The sequence below is a fragment of the Pecten maximus genome, chromosome 8 (genome assembly GCF_902652985.1).
Source record: "Pecten maximus chromosome 8, xPecMax1.1, whole genome shotgun sequence".
Classification (NCBI taxonomy): domain Eukaryota; kingdom Metazoa; phylum Mollusca; class Bivalvia; order Pectinida; family Pectinidae; genus Pecten; species Pecten maximus.
Genome location: NC_047022.1, coordinates 36,619,700 through 36,632,570, shown reverse-complemented (window position 1 = coordinate 36,632,570; position 12,871 = coordinate 36,619,700).

Below are 12,871 nucleotides of genomic sequence, written 5' to 3'. Positions count from 1 at the left end.
GCTTGATTGGAAGCTATGTGTTCACATATTTTAACCATCGATGTCTGATATGCATATAGATACTTCCTCTATATATTCCTTCAGCATACTGTCCCTTCACCAACCATATGCACCCTTCATACAACGACACCGTATGGTATGAAAGGCCGTTCATGTCAAAAACGAGATACATTTAACGCGTTAAGCTTTAACGCGTAAAACACATTTAACGCGTTAAACATTGTTATGTTTAACGCGTTAAACATAACATTTAACGCGTTAAAACTAGTTTTAACGCGTTAAGACTTAACGCGTTAAAGCTTAACGCGTTAAATGTTTTCATGGAATTTTAACGCGTTAAATTTGTTACTTAGCTAGCATTTAGCGTGATAAACAGCTTCATTCGTTTAACGCGTTAAAAGTCGTAGCTTTTGTTTTAACGCGTTAAAATGACTAAAATAACAGACCAATCGAATTCCCTGTATCTACTATGTATTTAAAGGACTAACAGTATGGCTGCCAGAGCCAGTTTTCTGGAGAGAATTGACTCTACCGTCAACTATTGCTATCGTAATTATTGTTGTTATCTTTTAAATAATTTACTACTGTTTACTTTTATATTTAGATTCTAATCGTGTGTTTATATTTGCCAGTTGTAGGAATATTTACTGTCATCAATGTTGCCATGGCAGCCGACCAGATAGACGAACTATCGACAAATACTTGTAGTAGGCTGATGGATGTTGGAGTGATAAATACAGTTTTCTGTACACTGCATTTATAACATGGTATATTGTGAGATGTTCTGTATTATCTCATCAATGTTCAAAGATGACAAAACTACCATATCCCAGAACAAAATGCCACCTTCGTGTCGGTGAGTGCATACACAACTCGGAACGTCAGTAAACAATGTGACGTCATCAGAATGTACCAGTTACAGTAATGTACAACAATGTATCTTACAGACCTTCATGAATACTCAAATGACCAAAAGAATGAAGCACAGCGAAAGAGGAAAAAGAAATTGTTGATTCATTGCACAAATTGATTATTTTGATACGGTCTCTGTTTAAATCGGTTTTCAGAGATATCAACGCTCTTTTTGACGTGTTGATATTCTGTCAACGCGTACTGTAATATTCTGTCATTAAACTGTTTCCCTGAAGAACTTTCATCCGAATGCTGATGCAAGGGTGCAACTGATTGGTTAATCTGATAAAGTTTAACGGGTTAAGATTTAACGCGTAAAAATGATTATGAACGTGATAAAACTGTCTTTAACGCGTTAAATGAGAACTACATTTAACGCGTTAAATGTTTACATTTAACGCGTTAAGCTTTAACGCGTTAAAGCTTTACGCGTTAAGTCTTAACGCGTTAAGACTTAACGCGTTAAAACTAGTTTTAACGCGTTAAATGTTATGTTTAACGCGTTAAATGTATCTCGTTTTTGACATGAACGGCCTTTCATAGTATGGGGCAAGCCTCGTACTGACTGGTCAAACATTTACACTCGGATTGACATATCACTGTCCAAGGAACTAACCCATGTTTGATTATATTAGTCTCACATCTAAGGTGTGAATCGTATATGTATCTAGCATTGTTTTAGAATAAATGTAACACAATATTGAGGTGACGTCATGACATTGTTGCCAACCGGTGACCTATCCTAGGGGTGACAGAGAAGTCCCTCCCTAAGAATAACAGGAAGATCTTGAACATTAAGAACGGGAGACTAATAGAATTTCCCCCTACCTTGTGAGTGTAATTTAAGAATTGAACTGCCCTCTTGGAAAGTTATGGTCTAACACACGTTATTCAATTAATCCTGTGAGACTTATAGGACCATAACTTTCCAAAATAAGACAGTTTAAATATTTCCGCTATCCAACCTATAAGAATGTTATCGTCAATTGGACATGTTCTTGTGACGTCACGACTACAGACGACTGTTCCCGGCAAAAAAATATATAATTCGTGCAAACACTCACAAAATCGTCAATTTAATTTCAACACTTTAATTAAGATATCAGGATATCCACCTTTTATACAGACAAAGTGATCAATCCTTTTTTTAATCCGATAGTACGAATTTTTATGACGTCAAAAATTCACTTAATTAAGAGCTTAACCTTACAAAAAACGACGTCACGAGCATTAATTCTTCTTCATATCGCTACACCAGTTGTAGTTCTGTGAGAATTAGCCTACGACCTGATAATTTTCTGTTTGTCTTTCCAGAGCAAATGGAAGAAAAGAAAAATATCCCACCCGAGGTGTGATGTTCCTGTTTGTCTAACCCAAGGCTCTGCCGGGGGCTGGAGATTTCTCTATAATGTCTTCAAAAACAACTTACATATGATATATGTATCTTCAGGCGTCTTTTATGACTCATACTCATTAACGTCTACTTTAATTAGAATGCACAAAACGTTTAACTCTTCTTTCATAACGTATAAACGTTATGAAAGAAGAGTTAAACGTAAGTATTTTAGATCAGAAGGGGACCGTCTAAGCTTGTTACGTAAAAAAAAAATCCGAAACTATTTTTTAATAATATTTTAAGAAAAAGTCCAACTGTCCAACAAACCACTTAACTCTTGGGGACTTTTTTGATCATTTCAAAGCTGTTAGTAGTGATGATGTTGTTTCCGATAATCCAGATATTTCAGATTTTGACAATTCAGAGATTTATGTTGATTTAGACTCTACTATAACTGATAATAAAGTTATGAATGTTTTAAAAAGTGCCAAATTGGGTAAAACTCCTGGGATTGATAATATTCTTAATGACTATTTTGTGAAATATAAGGAGTCATTTGCTCCAATTTTATCCAAACTTTTTAATGTAATTTTTTATGCTGGTATTTTTCCTTCAATATGGTCAAAGGGTATATTTTTTCCTTTGTAGAGGAATAACTCTAGTAAGCTGTTTATCTAAATTATTTACTAGTGTTTTAAACAATAGATTGTTGGATTGGTCTAGGGAGAATAACATTGTCTCTGATGCCCAATTTGGTTTAAAACCTGGTTTTGGAACCAATGATGCTTTTTTTTTTTAGCTTTACATGGTATAATTAAGAAAATGCTTTCAAACAATCGAAAACTTTATTGCTGTTTTGTTGATTATCGTAAGGCTTTTGATAGCGTGAATAGAAATAAATTGTTTTTTGAAACTTTTCCAGAGTGGAATCAGAGGGAAATTATTAAATGTTTTGAAGTCTTTATATAAAGGTCTGAAATCATGTGTAAGATTTAAGTCTGAATTGTCTGATTTTTTTCACTTGCTCCCGAGGTTTGATGCAAGGGGAGTGGTTGTCTCCCTTTCTTTATTCTATGTATGTTAATGATTTCGAAAATGAACTAATTAATTCCTCCTGTGACGCTTTGTTTTTAAGAGATGTTTCACTTTTTCTTCTTATGTATGCAGATGACACTGTCCTTTTCTCAGAAACTGCTTCTGGCTTACAAAAAATGTTAGATTCCTTAAAACAATATAGTGACAATTGCCAATTAACAGTCAATACTGATAAAACAAAAATTGTTGTATTTCGTAATAGGGATAGATTGCGAGTTGTCGAAATTTTTTACTTTAATGGCAATGAAATAGAGATTGTTGATAGTTTTAACTACCTAGGTATAGTATTTAACTTTAATGGTAAGTTCACAAAAACTCAAGGTGTTATTGCAGAACAAGGCCGTAAATGTATTGGTATAATGTGTTGAAAATTTGTAATGATTTATCTCTTAATGTAGAATCTAAATTGAACGTTTTTGATGTTTACGTCTCCTCTATTCTCAATTATGGTTGCGAAACATGGGGTTTCCATGTTGCAGACAAAGTAGAAAAGGTTCATGTTGATGTTTTGAGAAAGATCCTTGTTGTTAAGACAAGTACGCCTTCCTTCATGATATATTCGGAATTAGGACGTTTGACGTTGCATATCGTCAGGAAATGTCGAATAATAAAATATTGGCTGAAATTGATCAAATGTGAGAATATTGTTCTTAAGTCGGTTTATGAAGAGATGGAGGATTGCAACCACAGAAATTGTAATTGGCGTTGCCAAGTTAAAAAATTATTATTGTCTTCTGGTTTCGGTAGTGTCTGGTTAACTCATTATGTTGATAATGAAAAGGTGTTTTTACATTGCTTTAAGCAGAGTTTGATTGATGCTTTTATTCAAGCAAGAAATTAATTTATTGAAAGATCTTCTAAATGTTATCTGTATAAATATATTGTTGACACCCTCACACTGCAATTCTATCTAACAAAATCTATTCCTGATCCGTATCGTAAACTTATTTCGAAATTAAGACTTTCATCGCATAAGCTTTATATAGAAGAAGGCCGGTATCGTAATATTCCAAGGTCAAATAGGTTATGTCGTTATTGCAACCAGAACCAAGTAGAGGACGAATTCCATTTCATCCTTATTTGTCCACTATATGTTGATATTCGAAAAAGATTCATTCAAAAATATTATTGGAATCACCCGTCTTCTTTTAAACTTGTCCAATTGCTTTCTGTTCACAATAAAAAACATTATGTAATCTTGGAAAATATTTACAATCAAGCTGGTTACTACGGTCGAGATTCCAACCTTTAGTATAGATCAATATCGTATTGTACGTTTTTATCTCCAGCTATACCTATATTTTGTTCATACCCTAACTATTCATCTAAATTATGTACACTTCGTATTCAGTGTTGAATTAACGATGTTATATATATTGTTTGTTCATCATCTAATTATTCTCACAAAGTATATATTTGCATTTGAAAAATCCTAGATACTTATATTAGTTATACCTATTGTTTGGTAACTACTATCTATCTACTCTTATAAACTGTATTATTTACTTTTGTTAATGACTTAAGGTACTCGTCTCCAGTTATGTTTATTGTTTTGTCCACCCCCTGACTACTCTGACAAATTGTGCTTTTGTTGTTAAAATCAATGTTTGCGGATGTTTTTCACCAGTTACGCCTACTGTTTTGTTCATCCTCTATAACAATTAGTTACGTATTGTATATATGTGTAAGTTGATGCTTCTATGTTATACTTATGAGCCGTAAGGCTTCAAGTTGAATAAACTAAACAAAATGAAATGAGAAAAAAACATTCATAGGAACAGGATTTTCTGAGTCTGACATAATTTAAAGTGAAATTTCTATCACAGATAGTCTGTGAGAGAAATTTCACTTCCACTTTCACTTCCAAAGCAATATAACATGTAAAAGGAGATGTTATAATGAAAATATACATTTTATAACAAATAGGCGAGGTTGTGGGGAATAATACATGACTCGTGCCCATATCGATTGTAATTTTTCTTGATTTTGCTCGTAGATCGATACCACATAAGGAAATTACTGTAAGACCAAACGATAAGCCCTGGATGTCTTCAGACCTAAGGAAAAATATGAGAGCTCGTGATAGATTTCGGAAAATAGCCAAACGTACCAATCATCCACGGGACATAGCTAAATTCAAAAATCAGCGAAATAAAGTGAATAATATGAAAAAAGTATGCACGACAGTCTTTTTATGAAAATGTTGGAAATCTTATTGAGTTTTATCATTCGTCTGATCCTAAAAACTATTGGCGACTTGTCAAAAGATTGATGGGGAATTCTGAGACATCACGTCCTATCCCTACTTTAGTTGATCCAATTTCGGAACGTTTATTAGTCGATGATAAGGCCAAATGTAATGCATTGAACGACTATTTTTGCAGTATCACTAGCATAGATGACAACAATAACGATGTTCCTTTGTTAGAACCTAAAACAGAGAGTTCTTTTGAGTTACCTGTAATAAGTCAAAATGACATATCTGATGTTTTGATGAATTTAAAACTTGGTAAAGCTTCTGGCTCTGATGAAATTAGCCACCATATGTTGAAGTATACTGCTAAAACTGTATGTAGACCACTTGAATTGCTTTTTAATTTGTCGTTATCAACTGGTATTTATCCCGATACTTGGAAATTTGCTAAAGTGATACCTCTTTTTAAGAAGGGTGATAGGGCATTCTCCTTCTAATTATAGACCTATATCACTTTTGTCCTCTGTTGGTAAAACATTTGAAAGAGTTATCTTCAAGTATTTACATAATTATTTTCTTGAAAATTCACTTTTCTATCAGTATCAATCAGGATTTATGCCGGGTCACTCAACCGTATATCAATTAATTGATCTATATCATAACATTTGCCTTGATCTAGAAGAAAAAAAAATAGTTTTCTGTGATATTTCTAAAGCGTTTGAGAGGGTTTGGCATAAAGGTTTATTAGTAAAACTAAAGTCATACGGGATATGCGGAAATTTTCTATCATGGATTGAAAACTACTTAACCAACAGACGGCAAATTTTTTTTATAAATAATTGTTATTCGGATTTTGGTTTGATACATGCTGGCGCCCCTCAAGGTTCCATTCTTGGGCCTCTATTTTTCTTAATATTTATCAATGATATCTCAGAAATTCTTCAATCTACTGCACGTCTTTTCGCTGACGACACCTCTTTGAAAGTCTCTTCATCTTCATGTCTAGAAATACAAACAGTTTTAAATAGAGACCTGGATGCTTTAAACAGACGGGCAAGTACTTGGCTAGTTACTTTTAATCCAAATAAGACGGAAGTTATTTTTATTTCTAATTCGGATAACGTTGATGAAGATCTGGAACTGATTTTTGATGGCCATTTTTTAAATTTTATTAGTAAGCATAGACATCTTGGAGTTACATTAAATTCAGATGCTAAATGGGTAGATCATATAAATGAAATTTATAAGTCGGCTATGGGAAAAGTAAATATTTTGCGAAAACTTAAATATTCATTAAAGCGTGATGCTCTTTTACGAATTTATAAAACTTATATTTTACCAGTTTTAGAATATGCGTGTGAAGTTTGGGATGGGTGCACTTCAAGTGATTCAGAAAAGTTAGAGAAGGTTCAGCGGGAGGCAGCTAGGATAATAACAGGGTTACCATTATTTGCTAGAAACGAGTCATTATTCTTTTTATTTCCTCCAAAATGAAGATTTTATAAACAGAATACATACATAAGTGTATATACAAATACATTTGAATGACATGCATGTAGGAATAATTAAATGTGCATAATTTTTTACAAGTGGAATTAACAATAGACTTGTGCATTATAGTCGATTAGTGGTACTATGTACATAATCTACGATAATATGTCTCTATAAACAGACATTACATTTAAGGTGCATTCGAATATCACTTTCTAGACATATATATTTCACATACTCATATATTAAATTACTATGATTAATAGATTACACTTTAAATCATACGTGCAAACCGTAATTAATGATGTATATTCATTCATTCATTCAAAAAAAAAAAAAAAAAAAAAAACTTTAAATGTAGTGACGTCAGTCACGCTACTGGTAATAAGTTTTTGACATTTTTTCAACGGCAACTACTGTTTTTCTTCTGAATTCATCAATATCTACTTTACTCAATTCGAAATTAATTGGTCCACCAATTAGGATATGTACAAGTTCTTTATCCGAGAGGGAATGTAGATAGACACTCAACAATAAACCCGTGTCACTAATACATGCGATGGAACACCATAATTGATCTCTCAGATTATCGATGTAACTACAGTCTATAATATGATATGGGTTAAAACATCTCTATACATATTGCCGCATTTGTGACATAGCTCTGTCAATTCATTTGTAAAGTTGGAAACGACAATTTTCATAACATAATTTATGGAGTTTCTGCAGCAAGGATATTTCATTGCAAGTTTCCATAACACATGCGGTTCTAATTTATTATGAATAAGCCTAAATCTACTGAATTCATTATCGCTCATCATTCTCTCTTTCCACTCTTTTTCTTCTTTTGACAACACTGACGCTTTCACGAGTTTCTTCCATTGCGGTTTTGAGGGAAATGTACTTGTTTGAATAAATAATTTGATTACATCATTCAATTTATATTTATTAATTACTCTCATAATATCATCCACAATTCCCCCTTTGTTTTCGTTTCCACTTAACATAGATTTGTAAAGCTTTCTTAAAAATATACAATATGTCAAAGTACTCTTCTCTAAATGGCATAATCTTCCAAAAAACAATAGTTTTTTAATGTCTATATAACCTTCTATGGTGGTCCATCCGATCAACCCCAAACACATATCGCTACGGGTTCTGTTATTAAATCCCTGAATTGCTTTGAGAATAAACCTATGTGCCCTCACTAACATCAAAACTTCATTCCTAGATAAAATCCATAGTTCGCAACCATATAGTGCTGACGTATACACAGTTTGTTTGATTAATTTACCAGCAGTCACGGGGTTCAGTGCACTAGGGTGTGCACCACTCCTAATTAGACACATTGTATCACTTTTTAATTTATTACATGCGCGTTTGGTGCGTTCGTATGAATGTAATGTACAATTTAACATTATACCTACATGGACAATATTTTCAACTTCTTGTGTACTTTCATCGTATAGATAAAAATTTGACTTGATATTCTTGTGTTTACTAAAACACATAATTTTACTTTTGACTGAGGAAAACAAAAATCTCCATTTCTTACTATAATCTTCACACATCTTAAGCATACATTTCAAATCATTACGTTTATTACTAATAAGACATATATCATCCGCTTGAGTAGGGACGTTTACTCTTATATCAATTACCATTGACCCTTTACCGCTCTGCTCAATATCTTTCAACAATTGATTGATAAATACTAGATACATTTTCGCTGATAACGCACTACCTTGTAAGATACCTCTTTCCATCGGTACATATCTGGACTGTAAACCATTAAACAAAATTCTACTTCTGACACCGGTATATATACCTTTCAATATTTTCCATACTTTGGATTTTAAACCAACTTCGTGTAACTTAAAAAGCAGGCCAGCATGCCATACTGTGTCGAAAGCCTTATTGCTATCTAAAAAACTAACATATACATTTTCACCGTTCTCCGTGTTGTACCTCACACATTCTTGCAAGTTAAAAGATGTACACAGACTACATAAGCCTTTCTGGTAGGCCGATTGATGTTTACTAATAAGCGAATCGGAATCTAGAACTGAACTTATTCGTTCTGATAACAACATCTCAAATACTTTAAAAATAACCGGTAACAATGTTATCCCTCTGTAACTGTTGGGATCGTCCTTTGGTTTATTATTTTCTTTGTATAACGTTATAATGGTCCCCCGTTTCAAGTCCGTCGGTATATATTCATACTCTATAACTAGATTGTATAACTTTGCTAGGTATCTGAAAAGCGTTTCACTACCGTTTAAGAGATGTTCGTATACAATGCCGTCACAACCACCTGCTTTCCCAGTCTTTAGAGATTTACATACTTTTTTCACCTCGTCTTTTGTTATTGGATTATGTAAGAGAACATCGCGCTCCTCATGTATATTAGTCTCGATATCTTTGATACTATCCATAATGTGATTGTAGAAATATTCATCAAATTTACCGCATCGACTATCTTTAAAAAGATTTTCAAAATGAGAAGCCCATACTTCCAATATATCGCTTGGCTCACGAAAAGTTTTACCATGATGTTTTATTTCTGTTTGTGTGTATCGTGATCTGGATTTTTTGCTTTTAAATAATTGCCATAAAAGCCTATTATCTATTTCTCCTGATCTATCTATTTCCTCAAATTGTTCAGACATATACTGGTTAAATGCCTTCCGCAACCGCCTTCTAAAATCAGCTTTAACATCTTTATACTCCTTGTAACTTAATACAGTAGGTTCTCTAGGTTTATTTTCTTTCAACCACTGCTTTCTCTTTACGAGCATATTTGCATGAACGTCTCTTAACTCATTACTCCAATAGGGTTTGAGATACTTTTTATACTTAACTTTTGGAAGTGTGAGCTCGGAGGCTTTAAATATACACATTGTAATGTTCTCCTGAAAAGTATCAATTTGAGCATTATTTATAATTTCAGGCAGAATCAATTGTGTTAACAGATCTTTTAAAGTCATTTTATAATTTTCAACATTCCCATTTGATACCGATTGGATAGACATCAAACTCCAAACTACATTACAAATTTACTTCCCTCTACAGTCGGTGAAAACAGACAGGGTCTAAGAAATAATGAAAAATATAGAATCCCAAATTTCAGACTGTCTATTACAAACCAATCTTTTCTACCTTCCTCTTTGACGATGTGGAACTCTATACATTCTGATATTAGATCCGTGCCTTTTTCTGCTTTCAAGTCAGCTTTAGCCCCTAACTTACCATGCTCAGTACCCCCTTATTACTTAATTGGTGATAGAAAACTTAATATTATTCACACTAAATTAAGACATGAATGCAGTTCCCTTAATCATGATCTTTACCGTTCAAATCTGGTCCAAAACTCAAATTGTGTAAATTGTGGCTATAATTGTGAGAATGCCTATCACTTCTTCTTTGAATGTCAATCTTACACAAATGCTCGAGTTGTGCTTTTAAATCATTTAAGTGATTTAGATATAAATATATCTTTAAGATTATTACTTTTTGGAAATGAAAATATGTCTTTGGATTTAAATTGTGGTGTATTTAACAAAGTACAAAATTTTATAAAATCCAGCGGAAGATTTTAACAAGATTTTAACAATATTTAACATGTTTGAAAATTTTATTGACTTTGTTATATTATTTTGTGTGAGTGCCTAATGTTATGTAGGCCTATATCTCTTTCGTACTGCAGTTGATCAGTCTGTACTATCATCTGTTGTCTATGTAACTATTGTAAGGAAATGGCTTCATAAGTTGTAATAACTTGTGCCAAATCCTATTTGCAAATATGTGTAGATAAAATATGTTTAAGTATAAGTATCGATTGTGTGAATTCCTTATGTACACGACCGTATATTGGAGGGGACAACTTTACTTCTGTGCAGGTATAACTGATTATTTGAGCTTTTTTTAGGTTAAACATATTTATTGTCAAACCATAGACACGGGATTAGGCACAAGTTACAACAACTTATCAACGCCTTCTCCCAACATATATACAGTGTATTACAAGGCATAGTTATATTTACATGGTTGATGACAAAAATGATATAATATACGGTTTACCAAATAAACTGATCAAATTACAAAATTCAAAACCTATTACTGGATTTGATAAAACATTGCACATATCTAAAGATATTTCTATTAAGGTCAACGGAAAGTTGTGAGTTTCCATTTAACATAACTTCTAAACGTATTGTAACATTCAGATTATTTAAGTTTTGCAACAAAATATGCATTTCATTAGTAAAACGGTGACATTCCATAAAAAAGTGAAAGGCATTCTCACAAGGATGACCACAAATACAAGCTGCGCTTTCTACAAGGTTACTCTAAAGAACGCCTATGTGAATACTGTAAAAAATGACTGTTTTTAAATTATTGATAAGGGATGCTGCTGACCATACCCTCCTCATTTGTTGACCATACCCTCCTCATTTGTGATGATTAAGTCTAGTGGTATAGGCTCATTTCCATGGCAACATCTGTTCTTTTCTGTTGGTATAGAAAATTGTCCTTTCCATGATGAATTCATTACTAGGAGAGTTGAGTGGATCTGTTGTTGTATCCAGTTTCCATTTGATGTTTCTATAGATGACGTCCCCCACTATTAATAATTGACTTGTTTTATTTTTGGTTCCTTTGTTAATTCCAGCAGGTCTATAGAACTCTACACTCTACTGGATGGACTCCTATATCTGTAGCCAATCATAAGCCAATCGAAAATCAAGAAAAAGGTACTCTCTATATAAAGGCGACTATGGCACCACAAATAGGACACTCTCAGAGATCAATTGGGAAACAGAACCCCATGACAAAGGAACATGCTAAGCGTGGACTATCCTGAAGGATATAATGGGGGAAAAGATTGATGAAACTATACCGGTTAATAAAGGTAACACTGGCAAGGACTAGGTGGATGAACAGGGTCACAATTAATGCTCTAAAGAGAAAACGTAAATGTTGGAATGCGTACTTTAGAAACAAGAATATGGACACATACGAGCGATATCGATTAGCCAGCTATGCAGTCACTTCCAAACAACGACAATTGTTTAAGGAGTTTGAAAAGAATTACAAATGTATTACTGATTTTAGGAAAAACTCAAAAAGCTTTTGGAAATATGTCCAGTTCAAAACAAAGACAAAGACAGGGATCTCATCATTGGGCCAGACAGATGGAAACACCACCAAAGGTAACGATAAGATAGCAGAAGCGCTGAATGACCAGTGACTCATAATTCAAACGCCTCAACAGAAGGTTTAGAAAATGTGGCAATTCACTCTGAAAAAAAAACCTTTTAAAAGTGGAGCAAATCAATATCTCTTAATCACCTGGCCCAAATGAAATACGCCCGAAAGTCATTTACGAACTGCGAGTCCGCCACTTTCAATTATATTCAAAACGTCTATTAAGGAGGCAATTTTGCCACAAGATTGGAGAGATGCAAACATCACCGCCTTTTTTAGATTAAAAGGGAACAAAAAACCAACGTCCAACTAAAGACCAATAATCATAACCTTCCTTGTTGTAAAAATCCTGGAATCATAAAAGTTCGATCAACAACACTCCAATGACTAGAAGTCCTAGATGAAATAACCAAAGTACTTGATTCCAAAAATTGCATGGGCATGGTTTACGCTGACTTCCAAAAAGCCTTCGATACAATTCCCCACAAGCGTCTTCACTAAAATCAAGGGATTAGAGGTACACTATTGTCATGGATAACAGCTTTCTTAATAGCAGCCAACAAAGGTCAAGGTCAAAGGTCGATCATCCAGTTGGGCACATGTAAAAGTGGAGTTCCACCGGGGAGCGTACT